Source organism: Nycticebus coucang, chromosome 3, assembly GCF_027406575.1.
Source record: "Nycticebus coucang isolate mNycCou1 chromosome 3, mNycCou1.pri, whole genome shotgun sequence".
Lineage (NCBI taxonomy): Eukaryota > Metazoa > Chordata > Mammalia > Primates > Lorisidae > Nycticebus > Nycticebus coucang.
In genome coordinates, this window is record NC_069782.1 from 63,528,620 (window position 1) to 63,549,279 (window position 20,660).

The following is a 20,660-nucleotide window of genomic DNA, read 5'->3' on the forward strand; positions in this document are numbered from 1 at the left end:
AGGTCCAACTGATAAATAGTGCTTTCCCTTTTTATTATGTGTGGCTGTACTATCAACATAATTGAAAGTGGTGTATTACAGTCTCCAACTGTGAATATAGAACTATTACTCACTTGGTCAGTGTTTGCTTTATGTATTTTAGGCTCTGATGTTTGATATATGTAATTGTTACATCTTCATAATGAATTGCACCTTTTGTCAATATATACTGTTCTTATCTCTTCTAACAGACTTTTAATTCAAATTTGTCTATTTAGTATACCCAGCCAAGCTCTTTATGTTACTATTTACATGGAATATTTTTTTCCATCCTTCTGCCTCAGCCTCCATCCTTCTGCCTCAGCCTCCTGCCTCACCATGCCTAGCTAATTTTTTTCTATTTTTAGTAGAGGTGGGGGTCTTGCTTTTACTCAAGCTGGTTTCAAACTCCTAAGGTCAAAAGATCCTCCCACCTCAGCCTCCCAGAGTAGTAGGATTACAGACATGAAACACTGTTACTGACCTGGGTGAGGTCTTTTAATCCATTCCACCAAATTATGCCTTTTGATTGAGGAATTCAATCCAATCACCTTTCACATAGTCACCAATAAAAGACGTCTTTTGCAATTTTGTTACTTGTTTTCTGTCTTATTACTTTTTATTCCTTTTATTGCATTCTTTTTGCTTAGTTGACTTATTTTGTAGTGACATTGTTCTTTTCTTCTCATTTTGTGTATAGATATTTTCTCTGTGGTTACCATGGGGATTAAATATAACATCCTACCACCACTGCACAGTTCACTACTACAGTCCCAGCTCTTCTTTCATCCTGTTCTGAGTATAGTATACGAAAAATCCTGCTTAGAAGGAATTTTAAAACTTCTTAACCACAGAATACTGAGGGGCCAGGTGCCTTCACTGACAATAAGACACAATCTCATTTTCATTATCATTTATTTCTATTTCTCCTCTAATATGAATTTTCTTGGTATAGTTAGTGAAGAATAGTACCTGAAAACTTCCCCAAATTCCTGATTCAGTTTATCCTTCTAGAGTCCTTTCCAAGTCTCATATGGGCTGTGTATTTAGTAAAAACATTTCCACGTTTTTACATTCATACAGCTTCTTTGCAGTGTGGGTTTACATGTGTATAACAAGATGTGTAACACAGATGCAGGATTTTCCTCATTTCCTACAATCACAATTCCTCTAGTGCAAATTATCAATTTTACTAAAGGATGAAAGCAGAATACGTGTGTGTATTCTATATGAACATACTTCCATATTTCTAACATTGCTAACCTCTGTGAAATTACCAAATACTAACATATATATATGACACACAAGAAAGCATTCCCACATAGTTTACCTTCTAAGGTTTCTCTCCACTGTATGTTCATTGAACACCCGAAGATTTAAAAAAATTTTTTTGTTTTGTTTTTTTTGAGACAGTCTCCCTATGTCACCCTGGGTGGAGTGCTGTGGCATCACAGCGCACAGCAACCTCAAACTCTTGGGCTTAAGGGATTCTCTTGCCTCAGCCTCCCAAGTAGGTGGGACTACAGGTCAGCCAGCCAGCCACAACACCCGGCTAATTTTTGGTTGTAGTTGTCATTGTTGTTTGACAGGCCTGGGCTGGATTCAAGCCCTCCAGCTCCAGTGCATGTGGCTGGAGCTCTAACTGCTGAGCCACAGGTGCCAAGCCTTTTTTTTTTTTTTTTGAGAGTCTGGCTCTATTGCCTGGTGCCTGGGCTAGAGTGCTGTGGCATCAGCCTAGCTCACAGCATCCTCAAACTCCTGACCTCAAGAAATCTTCCTGCCTCAGCCTCCTGAGCAGCTGGGACTACAGGTACCCACCAGCACACCCAGCTAAATTTTCTATTTTTAGTAGAGAGGGGGTCTCACTGTTGCTCATGCTGGTCTTGAACTCCTATGCTCAAGCAATCCTCCCACTTCAGCCTCCCAGGGTGCTAGGATTACAGGGTAGGATTTTTTTTTGGCAGTTTTTGGCCAGGGCTGGGTTTGAACCCACCACCTCCGGCATATAGGGCCAGTGCCCTACTCCTCTGAGCCACAGGCACCACCCTAGAATTTTTTTCTTACATTCTTGAGGCTTTTTACACATAAACCTATCAGAATTTCTGAACTATGTCTTAGATTTCTTACCTTTATAGGGTATTTCTCCACTGAGAGTTCTTAAATGTTGAATTAAAAGATATAAGGAAGTGAGGATCCTGTTGTTGTCTACACTTGCAGAGTTTTATAACACTGTAAATTTTTGTATGGATACAAGACCCTACGCACTAAGTAAATGTTTGAGGACACTCCTTACAGAGGGTTTTTCTCATTTGTGGGTTATGATGTGTTAATAAGGCATGTGAAGTATTTTAAGGCTATATCTCAGTCTTCTGGCTTTTACAATAATTTTAGATATGTGAAATAAACAATGATGGAACAAAAAAGAGGGCTTTCCCATATGTTCTAGGGCCAGAAGTATTTTCCCTCAAATAAGTTTGTACACTTTGTAAGGTATAAAGAATTACTGTTTCCCCATATTCTTTATATGAATGGGCCTTCTGCCTATGGTAAATTCATTGATAGCTGTTATGTAAGAAATGAAAACTGAGTGTAGGTTTCTCATATTCTTTACACTGATTAGGGTTTTTTCCCACATCAGTTTAGTTTTAAATACTAAGGTTGAAGAAAATTTCAGGTTTTTTCACATGCTTTAGTTCTTAGATGTTTAGCAAGTGCTGAAGATTGAGTGAAGTTTTTTTCCACATTCCTTACATTCATATGGTTTTGTTCCTGTGTGAATTCACATATGAACATTCAGACATGTGGAATATCTGAAGGCTTTCCCACATTCTTTCATAGGGCTTTTCTACTGTGCGAGTTCGCATGTGCATATTAAGATTTGTTGACCGAGCAAATACTTTCCCACACTCCTTAAATTCATAAGCCAGTGAGAGTTCTTAAATGTGTACTAAGGCCTGATGATTGAGTGAAAGCTTTCCCACATTCTTTACATTCATATGGCTTCTCTCCAGTGTGAGTCCTTACATGATGATTATGCATTGAGGAATTATTAAAGGCTTTCCCACATTCTTTACACTTACAGGGTTTTTCTCCAGTGTGTGTTTGCATATGTAAAACAAGTCCTGAGGAATGAGTAAAAGTTTTCCCACATTCTTTACATAAATATGGCTTCTCTCCATTGTGAATCCTTATATGTTTTGTAAGGTATAAGAATGAATAAAAGCTTTTCCACATTCCTTACATTCATATGGTTTTTCTCCAGTGTGAATTCGTATGTGTAAAATAAGTCCTGTGGATTGAGTAAAGGCTTTCCCTCATTCCATACATAAGTAGGGTTTCTTTCCACTGTGAATTCTTATGTGATCTGTAAGGTATGAGGAATGGGTGAAGGCTTTCCCACAGTCTCCACATGTATATGGTTTTTCTTCCACATGAGTTCTGATGTGTAATTTAAGTAGTGTGGACAGAGTGAAGGCATTACCACATTCTTTACAGACATAGGGTTTCTCTCCACTGTGAATTCTTATATAAGAAGGTAAGAATTCTTTACATGTCCTATAAAGTATGAGGAATTACCGAAGGCTTTCCCACATTCCTTAAATACACAGTGTTTTTCTCCATCATGAGACCTCATAGGTACCTTAAGGTGTGACTAAGAAAAGTTCTCTGACAATCTCTGCATTCACACAGTTTCTCTTGTGTATGAGTTTTCTTCTTTAAGATTTGGAAACTGGCTAACAGCTTTTTCATATTGAACAAACTTAGAAGTTTGTTCCCCTACCTGAATTTTCTTGTAAGAGTTAAAAATGAAGTTCTTTCTTAAGGCTTTTCCACTTTGATTATCCTCACAAGTTTTCTCTCCAATGTGAGTCATAAGAAATGGGTATTCACTAAAGGCTTTTCCACAATGGTTAGGGCCACAGAGTTTCTCCGCAGTATTGCTTCTCTCCTGTTGATTAAGATATGAATGATGACTAATGATTTTCTCATATTCAGTACAGTAGCAGAATTTCTCCCCTTCACAACATTAATACATTGGAAACACAGTTAAATTTGAACATTTTGACATTTCTGTGTGTATAGCGTTCCTACCTTGTTTTTGAGATATTTTAAGTTGAATAATCCAGGAGCTTGACTATGTTCTCTATGTTGAGAGAGCTTCTTAGTGAATTTGTCTGATAATTATTTAGACTGAATTATATACCCAAAACTGAATATCTGAATCATGTATATGTGAATGTTTGTGAGATCTTTAAGAAGAAACAGGTTCAGAGAAATTTTAGAGTGTTGTCTAGATTCATGATATTCAGAGAATCCCTTCACAAACTGCTTTCTCTGGGTAAATGCCATTTTCATCATATAACTCTCCTGGATATTATGCTTCTTGTCCTAGGGTGGAAGATTTAATCCCTGGGAAATCTTACCAGTTGTATTCCATTTGAAGGATTTGTCTGCATAAATGTCTGGAGGCAGTGGGAGTCTTTCATTTTGCGTTGCAAATTCAATTCTGAAATAAAGTGAAAAATTCTGATTTAGAGTAAAACTGTGGGATAAAGTTGTTTAAAATCATAAGGTACAGGAATGGCATTACCAAATGTAATGGGCAGAGTGGGGAGCACCATGGCTCCCACCACAAGATAACAAACTCAGAAAAGCTATCAGAATCAACCATTGCAGAACTTTGAAATCTAGTCAAAAATTTACAACAATCAGGGGACATTTAAGGAAGATAAAATAGTTGTATTTCACTAGAAGAAGACTGTGGCATTTTAAATTGGAGAGTACCATCCACATTGTCCTACAGAGCTACTGCTGTGTAGACAGCAGGACAAACTCCCTGTGCAAGCTGGTAGTGCCAAAAGGAGCAATATGGGCCATTGTGTGTTTGAAGTGTCTGATCGCTTCCTCAAGTACAAATGCAAGGGCTTGCTTTTATTTCACCCAACTCAGAGTTCCCAAGACCAAAGCAGCATCTCATGCAGCTTCTGTTCAAAGTGTTATCCAATGGTAAAATGTTGCCTGTAGCAACCTGAAGAAAGGAAAAACAGTTGGGACAGACAGACTGCAAACCCTAGTAAGGAACAGGTTGGGAATGCTGACACATAGACAAATAAGTGCTTGAAAAGCTCCAGTGTTCACCTGGGAATCGAGAAGCCCACAAGCATACTCAGGGTTGGACTGCTCAGAAAGTTCTAAAAGACCCTAAGTTTTCACCTCTGGCTGACCATCAAGATCCATATAAGCAGCAAAGGAAGAGTAGGAAAAGTTGTAAGCAGCCTGGCTAGGCAATGAAGAAGTGACCCAACACACAGGCCATCAGCAAAAAACAAAAGAGTATGTTTATTTTTCATTTCTTGGCTGTAGGCATTTAAGGAAACACTGTCATTCTAATGTGATCACTAAGTTAAAGAACACAGCTCTTTGGAACTGCACTAAAAAGAATGCAGACTCTACAAAAATAATTTATGAAAGTCACTATACAAACATTAGCAAAAAACAAAAAAAGCAGCAACAATGAACCCCAAGGAGAGAGAAATAGATTTCCAAAAGTATGATGTTAAAATACTTTTTTTTTTTGGCAGTTTTTGACCAGGGCCAGGTTTGAACCTGCCACCTCTGGTATATGGGGCCAGTTCCCTACTCCTTGAGCCACAGGCACTGCCCCATTAAGATACACTTTTAGCAAAAAACTACAAAGCATCCAAAAGAACAAGGGGGGGAAACTGTACAAGGGATTCTGGGATTACTAGATAGACTTTAAATCAATTACCTTAAACATGATCAAAGAGCTAACATTAATAGAGACAAAAAACTGAACGAAGAGCTGGGCATAGTGGCTCACACCTATAATCCCACTACTTTGAAGTACAAGAGCAAAGGACTGCGTGAGGCCAGGAGTTCAAGACTAGCCTAGGCAACATAGAGACCAGATCACTATTAAAAAGTAAGAATAATTAGTTGGGCATGATGGCACATGCCTGTAGTCCCAAGTACACCAGAAGGGGGCTGAAGCAGAAAGAATACTTGAGCCCAGGAGTTGGGTAAGCTATGATCATGCCACTGTGTTCCAGCCTAGCTGATACAGCAAGACCTTGTCACTTCAAATAAATAAATTAAGGAAACCAGTAAAATGATGCCTCAACAATAGACAACACCAACAAAGACATAGATACTATTTATTCTATTTTTAGAGACAGTGTCTCACTGTCACCTGGGCTAAACTTTAGTGAGTAATGTGATCAACCCCAACTCCTAGGTTCAAATAATCCTCCTACCTTGGCTTCCCAAAATACTGGGATAACAGGCATGACCTGCTTAGCCCAGCCAAAGACATAGTTATTATTTGAAACCAAATAAAAATTCTGGAACTGAAAATTACAGTATCTAAAATGTGTGATAAAGGCATAAAGACAAAGATGGACACTGTGGTGAGTGCCTGCAGTCCCAGCTACTTGGGGACTGAAGTAAGAGGATCACTTGAGCCCAAAGACTTTGACATTGCTGTGAGCTATGAAGCCCAGCACTCTACCTAGGGCAATAGAGTAAGATTCTGGCTTGAGGGGAAAAATGCATAAGGGCAGACATATACATGAATGGAACAGAATTTAAAATTTAGAAACAGGCTCAATGCCTGTAGCTCAGCAGCTAGGGCGCCAGCCACATACACTGGAGCTGGCAGGTTCAAATCTACTCTGGGCCTGTCAAACAACTATGACAACTGCAGCAACAACAACAACAAAAAAAAATAGCCAGGTGTTGTAGCAGGCACCTATAGTCCCAGCTACTTGGGAGGCTGAGGCAAGAGAATCGCTTAAGCTCAAGAGTTTGAGGTTGCTGTGATGCCATGGCACTCTACTCAGGGCAACAGCTTAAAACTGTCTCAAAAAAAAAAAGAATTCAGAAACAAACCACCAAGATCTTAGCGCCAAGATCATTCAATGGAGAAAGAATAATCTCTTCAATAAATAATGCTGGAACAACCAAATATGCCCATGCAAAAGGATGAAGTTGGATCCCTACTTCACACCATATGTAAAAATTAATTTCAGGCAGCGCCCATAGCTCAGTGGGTAGGGTGCCAGCCACATACACCAAGGCTGGCAGGTTTGAACCCAGCCTGGGCCAGCTTAAACAACAATGACAACTGCAACAATAACAAAAAATAGCTGGGCATTGTGGCAGGCACCTATAGTCCCAGCTACATGGGAGGCTGAAGCAAAAGAATCACTTAAGCCCAAGAGTTTGAGCTATGACAAGCCCAAGTTGCTGTGAGCTATGACACCAGAGCACTCTACCGAGGGTGACGTAATAAGACTCTGTCTCAAAAAAAAATTAATTTCAAATGGATCAAAGACCTAATATAAATCTTAAAAGTATAAAACTCTTAGGAAAAAACACGGGGGTAAATCTTCATGATCTTGAAGCTGACAATGTCAAATCTATTTATTCTTAGATACCTAACCAAAACCAGACAAGAAAAAAATAGATAAACTGGACTTCGTCAACACTAAAAATGTGCATTAAAGAATGCCATCAAAAATTGAGAGGAATCAGCTGGGCGTGGTGGTGTCACACCTATAATCCTAGCAATCTGGGACAGCTAGGTAGGATGATGGCTGGAACTCAGGAGTTCAGGACCAGCCTGAGCAAAAGTGAGAGTCTATCTCTACTAAAATTAGAAAAATTAGCCATGTATTTTGGCAGGTGCCTGTAGTCCCAGCCACATGGGAGGCTGAGGCAGGAAGATTGCTTGAACCCAGGATTTGAGGTTGCTGTGAACTAGGCTGATGCTATGGCACTCTAGCCAGAGGCAACAGAGTGAGACTCTCTCAAAAAAATAAATAAATAAATAGAGAGGAAAACCCAAAAATGTGAGAAAGTATTTACAAATCATAAGGGCCAAGGGTCTACAATATAGCAGAACATCTGTAAGCTGACCACCCAAGGCACTGTAACAAAATGGTCAACATGCAGATGTGGTCAACATAAGGAATTAGGCCTTTTGCACTGACATGTACATGTCCAATCTATGAAAATTAGGTCAATTTAAGGAAGTGGTCAAGTAGGGAGGAGGTTCTATTGTATATAAAAAACACCTACAATTCAAAAACAAAATGAGAAACAATCCAATTTAAAAGACATGAATTGGCATTTCTCTAAAAAAGGTAGGGAAATGGCCAACGAGCACATGAAAAGATGCTTAACACCAATAATCAGTAGGGATATGCAAATCAAAATTACAAAAGATACCCCTTCATATCTAAGAGGAGGGCTTGTATTATTTATTTATTTATTTATTTATTTATTTATTTATTTATTTAGAGACAGATTCTCATTTGGTCACCTGCAGTAGAGTGCCATGGCATTTTAGCTCACAGCAACCTCAAACTCTTGGGTTTAAGCAATTCTCTTGCCTCAGCCTCCCACATAGCTGGAACTACAGGCACCCACCAGAATGCCCAAATGTTTTCTAGAGACAGGGTCTTGCTCTTGCTCAGGCTGCTCTCAAACCCTGAGCTCAGGCAATCCACCTGCCTTGGCCTCCCAAGTGCTGGGATTATAGGCATGAGCCACTGCAGCTGGCAGGGCTTGTATTTAAAGAAAAAGGAAATAAGTGTTGGTAAGGATCTTGAGAAATTGAAAACCTTGTACTTTGCTGGTGGGAATGTAATATGGTACAGCCAATGTGGGTAACAGTCTGGTGGTCTTTAACAAGTTAAATGTAATTACCACATAATCAAGCAATTTCACTCCTAGGTATGCAACCAAAAGAATTAAAAGCAGGTATTCAAGTATTTTTAAATATTCTTTGCAGCACTATTTGCAATAGCTAAAAGGGAGGAAAATGCCTATCCATGGGTAACAATAAATATACAATATAAACATACAACATAAAAATATCATATGTTTATGCAACTGAATATTATTGAGCCATAAAAAAGGAACACTGATATACGCTACAACATGGAAGAATTCTAAAAACATTAGGCCAAGTGAAAGAAGGCAAACATAAAAGGTCACATTGCATGATTCCATTTATAGGATACATACCGAATAGGTTAATCCATAGAGAAAGAAAGTAAATTAGCAGTTGTAGGGATTTGGGATAGGAATCCAATGACTGCTTAATGGGTACAGGGGGTTTCCTTTTGGGGTTATAAAAAATGCTTTGGGGGGGCACCTGTGGCTCAAAGGAGTAGAGTACTGGCCCCATATGCCGGAGGTGGTGGGTTCAAACCCATCCCAGCCAAAAACTGCAAAAAGAAAAATTCTTTGGAAATAAAAAGAGCTAATATTTGAACAACGCTGAATGCATTCAATGCCAATGAAGTATATTCACTAAAATAGTTAAATTTTGTGTAAAAATAAAGCTCAAATAGAGTGCCAGAGGTGGAGCATCATGGCAGATGGGACAGATGTATACCCATCTCTCCCAAGTCATCAGGTGAGAGGGAGGGGGCTCTGGATCTTTTCCCTGTGTGGATTATTGGTGTGGATAGACAGCTGGAGACATGCAGCGAATTGAGAGAATGCTGTATTTGAGGTGTAATTCAAAACCACAGACTCTGCTGTAGAGATTTCCCCTGCCCGTAGGTGGCCGGCAGCCAGCAGCCAGGCCCTCCCTTACAGTAGTTTGAAGTTTGTGGGGAAACCTAATTGATAAAAGTGAAGTGTGAAGTGTGGATTCCTCAGTGGAGATTGGTGACTAGATAGAGGTGCCGCTCAGAGCCACAGAGGGCTAGGCAGCCCAATAAAAAATTGAGGGGAGCAGGGAGACAAGATGGCGGACTGCAGCCAGCTTTCAACAGAGGCTCCCGTCCAGAAGGAGAGTTAAGGGACAGGAATTTAGTAAGTATCCTGGTGGACTTGAGCCACACCAAGAGAGAAGGTTGAAGAACGCACATCAACACCGCTGAGGAAAGCTGTGATCACAAGGACACAAACAAAAGGTACAAAATCCACCACCAAGCAGACGGGAGTCCCCCTCCCCCATGAGATCAGCTCAAGAGCCCCACAATTAAACAAACGGGCAGAAATTAAAGGCCCTCCCACTACACTCCACGGGAGAGACCTTCTAAAAACTGGACCTACCTCCCCTACTGGGATGCCGTGGCGTTCTCCTGCTGGGCATAAAACTGAATAAAACTTTAAAAATCCTTTCCTGGCAACCCTGAATCCCCAACACTCCCCTACTGCCCACTGAGGTCTGGAGGCCTGTCCCCCAGGAGTTCGGATCCTTGAGTGATTTCTCAAGGGGAGTGGACAGTCCTCGAGTTGCGACTGGTCAGCGCTGACTCTGAGGCACGCAAGTGAGGAGAGGGCACCGGGCTGAGGGGGAGTCACGCCTCGGCGGAACTTCCCTGTGGTGCGGTGCAGCAGCGCGCCCCGTGCATCAATACAGCCAGACATAAAACTGAATGAAACTCTAGCTTCCCCCCCCACTCTCACTCAGGGTCTGGGGACCTGTCCCCCAGGAGTTCGGATCCTTGGGTGATTTCTCAAGGGGAGCGCACAGTGCCCGAGCCACGACTGGTCAGTGCTGACTCTGAGACACACGAGCGAGGAGAGGGCTCCGGCTGATGGGGATTCACGCCTTGGCGGTACTTCCATGCGGTGCGGTGCAGCAGCCCGCCCCGGGCAACATTACGGCCAGGCACAAAACTGAATAAAACTCTAGCTTCCCCGCTGAGTGCCCATACTCTCACTCGGGGTCTGGAGGCCTATCCCCCAGGAGTTCGGATCCTTGGGTGATTTCTCGAGGGGAGTGCACAGTGACCGAGCTGCGTCAGGTCAGCGCTGACTCTGAGACACGTGAGCGAGAAGAGGGCACTCTGCTGAGGGGAAATCAAGCCTTGGCGGCACTTCCCTGCGGAGCGGTGCAGCAGCCCTCCCCGTGCATCAATACAGCCAGACATAAAACTGAATGAAACTCTAGCTTCCCCCCCACTCCCACACGGGGTCTGGGGGCCTGTCACCCAAGAGTTCAGATTCTTGGGGGATCTCTCGAGGGGTGTGGACCCAGCATAAACTGCGGCTGCTCAGTGCAGTCTCTGGGGCACGAGACAGAGGAGAAAAGGGTTGGCTGAGTGCCCACACCAGAGCGGCAGTTCCCTGGAGGCAGAGCAACAGCCGTTTTTTCTTTAACAGCAGAACGGCTCACTTCTGATTATTCTGAGGCCACACCCCCTGTCTCCCTGGGCAACCAGAGGAGGTCACAGGTGAGCGGAGGATTTCCTGACACTGCTCACAAACCCGGGAAGTTTCCAGGGCGGGGCCAACCTAGAGAGGTGATCGGACGCAAACCTTCAGCAGCAAAGAGGACACAAACCTCCAGCAGCAAAGACTTTTGAACTCAGAACAGCCCGTCTTCTGTAGGCGATTTTGGCAGGAACAGAGACAGAACCCCGCAAAGTTGCGTGTTCTGTTCTGTTCTGTTAACAGCATCCACCAGGGACGGGGCTAAGCCTGAGCGAACACCTCCTTCCCATCACCTGCATCAAGCACTCAAAGATGTCAGGCCCCATCTCCTCCTGCTAAATAGCGGCAGTCTGCAGGGCCTGGAAGAATTCCTTGAGATTCAGGCAGGTGAAAACCCCTGGAGTGTCTGTTCACTGCAGGCAACTGGGTTAGCCATCTACAGAGATACCAGTGACTGGGTCCGACGCAGGAGCAAAGTGGGGAAGGAGACGTCAACCTTCCCAGACTGCTCTGTTTGCTGGGTGGCTCCTCCGGACTCCACGTTGCACGGGGATGAGCCATGTCAGAGGAGTCACCAGGCCCCTGTGATCCAGTTCCCAGAGACCTCTTGAACTCTCCCACCTGAGACAGGTGCCGATTAAGACAGTTGATTTGGACCTTTTGAACTGGGCTAATAGACTGAGGACTTTTCAGGTGGTGCACTGGGTGTGCGGTTGTAGGAAGGTTTGATTCTCCTTTTCCAACTGGGGCCAGAGGTGGGCGGGCGGGGTGACTTAATTGCTGATTTTTCCACACAGCTGAGACTTCAAGCCAGAGTAGAAGTTGCAATAGGATCGAACAGAAACCAGCTGAAAACAAGACAGAACCACTTAGCTCCACCACAAAAGACAGGGCCCCAGTTTCTCAGGCCACAACACTGTACGGGCCCTTGATAAAGCCCCAGGGTAAAAATCAAAGGGAGTAAACCATGGGGCGGAATCAGCGGAAGAACTCTGGTAACATGTATAACCAGAATAGACCAACCCCCCCCCCAAGAAAGATACGGCAGATGTGATTGAAGATCCTATTCATAAACAACTGGCTGAGATGTCAGAAATCAAATTCAGAATTCGGATTGCAGACAAGATTAACAAAATGGAATTAGGAATTCGAGGAGAAATTCAAAAGTTGTCTCAAGAATTTGACGAAATTAAAGACAAAACCACCAAAGACTTAGACACACTGAAGCAAGAATTTACAGCCCTCAAAGATATGAAAAATACAGTAGAATCCCTCAGCAACAGAATGGAGCAAGCAGAAGAAAGGATTTCTGACATTGAAGATAAAGTCTTCAAACGCTCCCAATCTCTCAAACAGGAAGAGAAATGGAGAGCAAAAACGGATCACTCACTCAGAGAGCTCACAGATAATTCGAAAAAAAAGCAATATAAGACTTATTGGGATTTCTGAGAATGATGAAGTGGCCTCGAAGGGCACAGAGGCGCTTTTCCATGAAATTATGAAAGAAAATTTTCCAGACATGCCTAGAGAATCTGAAATTCAGATAGCAGACAGCTTCACAACCCCAGCACGATTCAACCCCAATAAGTCATCCCCCAGACATATCATAATTAGCTTCACTAAAGTTAACATGAAAGAGAACATTCTCAAAGCAGCCCGGTGAAAGAAAACTATTACATATAAAGGTAAGAATATTAGAATAACTGCAGATCTCTCTGCTGAAACTTTTCTAGCCAGAAGAGGGTGGTCATCAACTTTTAATCTCCTAAAGCGAAATAACTTTCAACCCAGGATCTTCTATCCAGCTAAACTGAGTTTCATCTATGATGGAGAAATTAAATACTTCAATGACATTCATATGTTGAAAAAATTTGCCATAAGTAAACCAGCTCTTCAGGATATTCTCAGACCTTTCCTCCACAATGACCAACCCAATCCTATACCACAAAAGTAAACTCACTCAGAAACTTCGGATCAAACTCCAACTTCCACACTGGCAAAAGGATTAAAAATGTCCACTGGACCTTTGAAAAACTCGACACCCAAAATTCCACCAGACTTATCAATACTCTCCATCAATGTGAATGGCTTAAACTGTCCTCTAAAGAGGCATAGGTTAGCTGACTGGATACAAAAACTCAAGCCAGATATTTGTTGCATACAAGAGTCACATCTCAACTTAAAAGACAAACACAGACTCAGGGTGAAAGGATGGTCATCCATATTTCAGGCAAATGGTAATCAGAAAAAAGCAGCTGTTGCAATTTTATTTGCAGATACAGTAGGCTTTAAACCATCAAAAGTAAGGAAGGACAAGAATGGTCACTTCATATTTGTTAAGGGAATACTCAACATGATGAGATCACAATTATTAATATCTATGCACCCAACCAGAATGCACCTCAATTTATAAGAGAAACTCTGACAGACATGAGTAACTTGATTTCCTCCAGCTCCATAATCGTCGGAGTTTTCAAAACTCCTTTGGCACTGTAGGATCGATCCTCCAGAAAGAAGCTGAGCAAAGAAATCTTAGATTTAAACCTAACCATCCAATATTTAGATTTAGCAGACATCTACAGAACATTTCATCCCAACAAAACTGAATACACATACTTCTCATCAGCCCACGGAACTTACTCCAAAATTGACCACATTTTAGGTCACAAGTCTAACCTCAGTAAATTTAAAGGAATAGAAATTATTCCATGCATCTTCTCGGACCGTCATGGAATAAAACTTGAATTGAGTAACAACAGGAATCTCCATACTCCTACAAAAACATGGAAGTTAAATAACCTTATGCTGAATGATAGCTGGGTCAGAGATGAGATTAAGAAAGAAATCGCCAATTTTTTGGAACAAAACGACAATGAAGACACAAACTATCAGAACCTCTGGGACACCGCAAAGGCAGTTCTAAGAGGGAAATTTACAGCACTGCAAGCCTTCCTCAAGAGAACGGAAAGAGAGGAAGTTAACAACTTAATGGGACATCTCAAGCAACTGGAAAAGGAAGAACATTCCAACCCCAAACCCAGAACAAGAAAAGAAATAACCAAAATAAGAGCAGAATTAAATGAAATTAAAAACAAAAGAATAATACACAGATCAATAAATCAAAAAGCTGGTTTTTTCAAAAGGTCAATAAAATAGATAAACCTCTGGCCAACCTAATCAGGAAAAAAAGAGTAAAATCTCTAATATCCTCAATCAGAAACAACAAAGACGAAATAACAACACACTCATCAGAAATCCAAAAAATCCTTAATGAATATTACAAGAAACTGTATTCTCAGAAATATCAAAATCTGAAGGAAATTGACCGATACTTGGAAGCACGCCACCTTCCAAGACTTAACCAGAATCAAGTGGAAATGTTGAACAGACCCATATCAAGTTCAGAAATAGCATCAACTATACAAAACGCCCTAAAAAGAAAAGCCCAGGACCACATTTCACATCAGAATTCTACCAAACCTTTAAAGAGGAATTAGTACCTATATTACTCAACCTGTTCCAAAATGTAGAAAAAGAAGGAAGACTACCCAACACGTTCTATGAAGCAAACATCACCCTGATCCCCAAACCAGGAAAAGACCCAACAAGAAAAGAAAATTATAGACCAATATCACTAATGAATATAGATGCAAAAATATTCAACAAGATCCTAACAAACAGAATCCAGCAACACATCAAACAAATTATACATCATGACCAAGTTGGTTTTATCCCAGGGTCTCAAGGCTGGTTGAATATACATAAATCTATAAATGTAATTCAGCACATAAACAAATAAAAAAACAAACACCATATGATTCTCTCAATTGATGCATAAAAAGCTTTTGATAATATCCAGCATCGCTTCATGATCAGAACACTCAAGAAAATTGGTCTAGAAGAGACTTTTCTTAAACTGATAGAGGCCATCTACAGCAAATCCACAGCCAATATCATATTGAATGGAGTTAAATTGGAATCATTTCCACTCAGATCAGGAACCAGACAAGGTTGCCCATTGTCTCCATTGCTTTTCAACATTGTAATGGAAGTTTTAGCCACCGCAATTAGGGAAGAAAAGGTGATTGCCGCGGACCGCCGGTCGATGGGCCTCAGTCCGAGGGTGCTCAGGGCGAACGGTACAGGTTGGTTGAGAGGTCGACGCAGGATAAATGACAGACTGCCACACAGCAAGATGATGAAGGAAGCAGCTGTACTTTACTGAATTTTGAGTTGGTATTTATACATTTTTGACAAAGCATTACAAATTACAAAAGGTATTTTTACAACTTGCTGAGCCTTACAAGTTATTATCTAACCTTGTAGATGTGAGTATTCAACCATCCCACTTGCACAATGTCCTGCCCGCAAGGGGTTCTGCCCGCAAGGGGGAATAAAGGTTATTGGTTATCAGTCGTGTCTTTCACTTCCCCTTATCTGAATGTTTTCAAGTTTTAAACTGTAAGGCTTCTTCATTAGTTTTGTCTTATTACTATTAGAATTAGTAGTAATTTACAAATTACTCATTTTTATTATGATTACTATACTTATATGTGTGATAATCATGTAAGTGATTATAGTGTTAGGAAATATATGAAATGTAAGAGTATGTGGAAAGTTTTAAGTCGTGGGTGGCTGTGGGTTGTGTAAGTACATATCTAGATGGAACATCTTGTTTGCTGTTCCTGCATTGTCTCAATGCACTGTCTCAACTCACTGACATTTATGATAGGAACGTGCTCTTACATCGTTCCCCCTGGAGACATTGAGTCTTCACAGGCATTCTTACTATGTTTAATTATGGATCAGTAAGTCATTATGTTTATTCTTAGTTTCTCAAGACAATCAGGCATTCAACTGAACAGACAGGTTTCAGAGCAAAGGTTTCTTAGGCTTTTATGCCGCACCTCGTGAGTCATTACGTTCAACAAAAAGCATGCTAGGCAACTTATGCGCTGCTGTCGCATACTAGGGGTGCTGGGGGCTTCGCTCCGGGGAGCACAGACCACCTACCCATGCGTCTTACAACGCGGACAGCGCCACCTCGCTGCGGCTTGATGCCGAGGGTGCGGCAGTTCCCCCTTTTTTGTTTGTGAAGCGTAATTCAAAGAGGTCTTGGCGAACAGCCTTAATGGAGGAGAACACACAACGTAGAAGACATGGTAACAGCAAAATAACACAGAATATCAGACACCCAATAATAGCTATAAACACAATGTACTGAATCCAGGTTAAAGGATTTAAAGCCTTGAAATTATTAGTCAGTGATTGAGCTAATGCATCTAGAGATGTAGTAGGTAGATGAGCTTCACTTATGGCTGTGATGTCTTTCTGGAGGGTGTGTAAATCATGTGTTATGTCATTGTCTTTCCAGACACCTTGTAAATGTGCCTTTGTTTTCTCCCATGATGTAGAAAGATTGTAAGGTAAAGGTGTAACACAGATGGCTTGAAAAGCTGAGTGACACTTAGTCTGTAGTTTATGTTGTATGAACTTTATATCTTGTCCTAAAGCTAATACTACTTCTTCTAAGATATTTAATTTTGCTTCAAGTTTATTATCTATACTGGCCTGTGTCATCAAGGCTAAGGTAATATTGCTACTTAAAGAATTAACAAAATGTGCAGTGTGCACTTCCTGCACCAAGGCAGTTGTAGCTACTGCAAACGTAGTAACTATGGAAATTAAAGCTAAGATTCCTAAAATTAATGCTGCTATAAATCTTTTAGGTCTAATTAATTCATTAACAGTATGTAAAACTTGTAAGGCAGAGTTATCATACCATGGATCATCTTGTAAGTCTACAGGTAACATTACATAAGAAGGTCTTTTAACAATTAACACCGAATTAAACAGTCTTTCATTAAACAAATCAGTAGAAGTGAGACAATTAGTTACTTTACATGCAGTACAAGTTATGTGATAAGAATTTTTTAGTTGAGTAATATTCAAATATTTATTAGGAGCTAAAAGTAAAGCATATGGATATCTAACACAAACTCTTACTGATATTGCTGCAGGTTTGGTCATGCCAGGTTTCTTCTCTAATATTAAGTTTGATGCAGCGACAAGTCTAAATAAGTCATAATGTATTTGAGTTTTATTCTGACCTTGTGCCACCCATATGGGTTCAACTAAACCAGGTGTAAACCATCGTCGTATAGGTTGAGGGGCACCAGACCATCTATACCGATGGAATTTTTCAAAATTCCATTCATGATCATAACAAGAAGTAGGTGAATAATCCCAAATGATTGTTTCTGAATTTACAGGAAAATGTTTATTGACTGCATCTGGGAATCCACAAGAAAGCCAAGTAGGTGTTTTAGTTAAAGATGATTCCCAGAATTGATTTTTATCTCTATATTTTTCTTTACAATTAGGAATAGGCAGCCAGTTCACTGCTAAGCAAGTTTCATTATAATTAGATGTCCCAATAGTTTGTAACTCATATTCCCAAACATAACGCCTTTCTGCATTATTAGGATCTGGAGCATCAGTTAAGAACACTCTATAGCTTGTAGGTAAACAAAAAGGAGGTGCTTTGCCTCTCAGGGTAAAGCAAATAGGTATTGAATCGGCTTTACCAGTGAAGTTAATTAACGCCGCAGCATGGCTTCTAGACTCTGAGTCTTGTAGGCCTCCCAGCCGGAGGGAATCATTAGTTAAAATTTTAACAGGATCTTGATCTAACCAACCCACTGGGTGGAGCAGCGGTGGGTTAGGAATGTATGACCAATATGCTGCACCCTCCGCTATGGGAGTAGATATGAGAGATAGAAAAGCCACAAAATACATGGTAGGAGTCAAAGGATTATTTTGTGCTAAAATAAGTTGTTTAGCTTGTTTTACTAGAGTCCTGACTTGAGTCCACGTGATCTTGGGAGGTCTTGGCAGCACCTTCACTTTGTTCATCTGTTCTGTTAGGTTCCTCATGCGCCGCAGGCGTCGTCTCCTGTGTCTGGACCTCCGGGGGAGCCGGTTTGATGAGCCGGTCCGGAATCCAGATGGGGGATTTGGCATCCTGGGGGAACACACAAGCATAGCCTCGTCCCGAGGTTATCAATATATCGGGACCCTTCCATTGGCCCGATAACAAATCCTTCCACATTACTCTTGGAAAGATTGTTGTGATTGTGGTTGCCAGTGGACTGAGGCTGGCGTTAAATTGTTAGCATTAACATTTAAATGATTTAAAACAAATAAGGCATGAGCCAGAATATGATGAGGAGAAAAATACTTATGAGCTTTTTGTAGGCGTTCAATTTGTAGTTTTAATACCTGATTGGTTCTTTCTAATAGCTTGACCTTGGGGATTGTAGGGGATCCCCGTAGAATGAGCAATTTTCCATTGTACACAAAACTTTTCAAATGCCCGTGAGGTATAAGCTGGAGCATTATCTGTTTTTAGTTGAAGAGGGACACCTAGCTGTTGGAAACAGCTAAACAGGTGTTGCACAACATCTTTATAGGCTTCACCAGTTCTTGCAGTGGCACAAATATAATGTGAGAAGGTATCCACAGTGACATGTACATATGTTAATTTTCCAAAACTTGGTACATGTGTAACATCCATTTGCCACAATACATTGGGGCGAAGACCCCGAGGATTGACACCAAATTTTAAGGGATGATGAGTAAGAGGACAAGCCTTGCATTTTAAGACTATTTGTCTTGCTTGTTCCCTAGTAATATGAAACATTTTTCTTAATGCATTAGCATTTTGATGATGCAAAGCATGACTTTCTTCAGCCTCTGTTACTGATGCCACTATGGTACGTGTTAAAAGATCTGCAGTGGCATTTCCTTGGGCCAAAGGCCCAGGTAAGTTTGTGTGTCCTCTTATGTGACCAATATAAAATTGATTATTTCTTTGTTGAATTAAAGTTTGTAGTCTTTTTAATAAAGGTAAAATAGTTGAAGTTCCTGTTAAAAGAGCAGTCTCAAGGGCTGGAAAAAGGGAAGCAACATACTTAGAGTCTGTGTATAGATTGAACTTCTGCTTAAAGTTATTAAAGGCAGTAATCAAAGCCCACAATTCTGTTTGTTGAGCAGAAGCCTGTGTTACTTCCTTAACGAGAGGAGACAGACCTGGGCTGAAAACCACAGCCTTTCCTGTAGAAGAGCCATCTGTGAATAAGGTTATTGCATTGGACAGTGGCTGTTTAGAACACATAAGAGGAAACACAAGTGAAACTGTTTTTGTAAATTCAATTAATGGATGTTTTGGATAATGATATAAAATTTGACCTGTATAGCCTTGTAAGGCTAAAACCCAATCTTCATTATTTTGAAACAACTGATCAATTTGATTTTTATTGTAAGTAGTTACAATTATATGAGGATCTTTACCAAACAATTCTCGAGATCTTTTTCTTCCTTTATCTATGAGCAAGGAAATTAAATGTGGATAGTCCGCAATAATTTTTGCTTGAACATGTGGTAAATGAATCCATTCTAAAATACCTTCCTGCCATAGGCAGGCTGTAGGAGTATATTCAGTAGAAAAAACAAGCAAAGACCATGGGTTTTGATAGTTAATTTGTTTTACCCTGGCCTGGGTTAAAGCTTGTTCAACAACTTCTAAAGCCTGTAAGGTTTCTTTGGTTAAATATCTTGGGGAACGCGGATTTGAGTCCCCCTGTAAGATAGCAAATAAAGGACTAAGAGTTCCTGTAGTAATTTTTAAGAAAGGTCGAATCCAATTTATTTCTCCTAATAACTTTTGATAATCATTGAGTGTCTGTAGCTTATCTCTCCGTATTTGTACTTTCTGTGGTGTGATGTAATCTGAATGAATCCACTGCCCCAGGTAACTAAGTGGCTTATCTTTTTGAATTTTTTCTGGGGCAATAACCAAGCCAAACTTAGTTAGTTGTTCTATAGCTCTTTCCAAGATAAATTGTACTTGTGATAGCTGTTGATGAGCCAATAAAATATCATCCATATAATGAATAATGTAAGCATCAGGAAATTGCTCACGTAGTGCTGCCAATGCAGCTGCCACAAATTTTTGACATAATGTAGGACTATTTTTCATGCCCTGTGGTAAAGTTTTCCATTGATATCTTTTAAATGGTTCCCGTAAGTTTAAAAAAGGAACACTAAATGCAAAGCGAGGGCAGTCATCAGGATGTAAATTAATGGTGAAAAAGCAGTCTTGTAAATCAATAATTATAAGTGACCATTTTTCAGGTACCGCTACAGGAGACGGGAGCCCAGGTTGAAGGGCTCCCATGTCTTCCATAATGGCATTCACTGCTCTTAAATCTTGTAAAAGTCTCCATTTGCCAGATTTTTTCTTAATGACAAACACAGGAGTATTCCACGGACTAGTGGACTCCTCCAAATGTCCTTTATCTAATTGTTCTTGTACTAAAATTTGTAATGCCTGTAATTTTTCCGTTGTTAGAGGCCACTGACTAACCCACACAGGAGTGTCT

General features: G+C 40.7%; 1 pseudogene; it reads right to left on the bottom strand.

The window, feature by feature from the left end:
• Positions 1-943: 943 nt before the first annotated feature.
• LOC128580426 (zinc finger protein 846-like) overlaps positions 944-20,660 on the bottom strand; it is a 60,644-nt pseudogene continuing 40,927 nt past the window's right edge.